Below are 2,330 nucleotides of genomic sequence, written 5' to 3'. Positions count from 1 at the left end.
GCTGGGATGGGAATGGGGGCACTGGGATGGGAATGGTGACGCTGGGATGGGAATGGGGGCACTGGGATGGGAATGGTGACGCTGGAATGGGAATGGCGGGGCTGGGATGGGAATGGTGGTGTCAGGATGGGAATGGGGGCACTGGGATTGGAATGGTGGCACTGGGATGGGAATGGGGGCACTGGTATTGGAATGGCGGCGCTGGGATGGGAATGGTGGTCTCGGGATGGGAATTGTGGTCTCGGGATGGGAATGGCGGGGCTGGGATAGGAATGGTGGCACCGGGATTGTAATGGCGGCGCTGCATTGGGAATGGCAGAGCTGGGATGGGAATGGCAGAGCTGGTATTGGAATGGCGGTGCTGGTATTGGAATGGCGGCGCTGGTATTGGAATGGCGGCGCTGGTATTGGAATGGCGGCGCTGGTATTGGAATGGCGGTGCTGCATTTGGAATGGCGGTGCTGGTATTGGAATGGCAGAGCTGGTATTGGAATGGCAGCGCTGGCATTGTAATGGCGACGCTGCATTGGGAATGGCGACACTGCATTGGGAATGGCGGCACTGCCCATATCATCGGCAGAACCGGGATGAGGACGGAGGAACTGGGATGAGGGTGGTGGATCCGGCACCGGGATGGTGGGAATGGGGACCAAACACCGATTTGGGATCCCAATCCCGGAGCCGCTTTCCCACCGTGGAGCCGCTGGACACGGCCGAGGCGCCATCCCGGAACGCGGCACCGAAGGAGTCCCAAGGGCTCGGGGACATCCAGGGTGGCACAGGGGGTGGTGGCACCTGCCCCACACCCCAAACCCCACGGCTTGGCACGGAGCTGCCGGGAAGGAAAGGGCTTGTAGGCGGATCAGCGGCTTTTCCGGTGGGATCAACACCGGGAACCATTTTGTGTGGGAAGAGCCGTGGCGGTGACGATGCCCAGGCCACGTCCGCATTCCCGTGCCCGCATCCGTGCCCACGTCCGTGCCACGGCCCCGGCACAACAACAGCCGGGAACGCGGGGGCTGCCGGATCCGGGGCAGCAGCTGCGCCCTGGGCTCCAGCTCGAGCATTATTTATTGTTATTCCCCGGCAGCTGGAGCTGCTCCGGAGGGACGGCAGGGAAAAGGCACGGCCGCGGTGCCAGCGCGGCACAGGGGACACCAAACCCCACGTGCCGTCCCTGCTGACCTTCCCCAGTGTGGGTTTTGGGGTGCTCAGGCCATCCCCCCGTTCCAACCCAGAGCCTTTTCCCATTCTGGAGCCCCAACAATTCCCGGGTCCTGCTGGGGCTGCCCGAGGGGGTTCCGGAGCCTTGGGGCTCGCTGGTGGCACGTCCTGCTCTTGGGGACCGGGGTGCACCTGGTGGCTCTGGAGCCAGGACAGGCTGGAGTTCAAATCCCCCAAAATTCCCAAATCCACGGGGACACCTTTTCCTGGCACGGGGACACCCCCATGCCCACCTGGGGTCCTGCACCCACACAGCTGCCAGGACCTTTTGGGGTGCGGGACACCCCCCGTCAGGCCCCAGGATGTCCCCTCCGTGCCATGGGGTGGCCATGGTGGCACCTGGGCACCAAACGCCACCGAGGCCTCTCCACGTGCTCTGCGGCCACCGGGCCCAGCCCCGGGAGGTGACCGGGATGTGTCCCCAGCCCCGCGGTGACAGCGGAGACCGGCCCCGGGGCCGCCCAGCTCCCTCCTTGTCCCGTTTGTCCCCGGGAGCCGCTCCCGGAGAGACGGGAGGTGACGAGGAGGTGACCGCGAGGTTCCGTACACACACGGTCCCTCCCCGGTACCGGCGAGCGGACCGAGACCCCCAGAGGACCCCTCCGATGTGAGGGGGTCACCAGGACCCCCCGGCTTCACCGAAAGCACCCGAGCTGCATCGGGGCTGCACCGGGGCTGCACCGGAGCTGCACCGGGGCTGGCGGCAGCTCCACGGCAGCCGCTCCTCACCGGGGCCGGGGCTGGCGGAGCCCCTTTCCCAGGCCAAGGAGCGAGGGCGAAACTCGAAATATTAAAATAAAATTATTTAAACCATAAAAATGAAGATTTTAACCTCCCGCTTGGCACAAAAACCCACCGGGCGGCTCTGCCCGGGCCCAGCTGCTGCTCGGCCCCGGCCCTGCCCGGCTGCGGGTGGGGAGCGGCCGCTCTGTGTCCCCGCAGCCCGGGGTGGCCCGGCCAGCTTCCCCCCGCTTCATTTCGGTTCAATCCCGGTGATTTGCGGCGTTTTCTCCCCGCCACCATTTTGTCCGCACCGTGGCGGCTGCAGCAAGATGGTGAAACCGGGCGCTCCCGGTGAGGGTCCCCGGGGCCGGCGGGAGCGGAGA

The sequence above is a fragment of the Parus major genome, chromosome 4, assembly GCF_001522545.3.
Source record: "Parus major isolate Abel chromosome 4, Parus_major1.1, whole genome shotgun sequence".
Classification (NCBI taxonomy): Eukaryota; Metazoa; Chordata; class Aves; order Passeriformes; family Paridae; genus Parus; species Parus major.
This window is presented reverse-complemented; position numbering follows the sequence as displayed.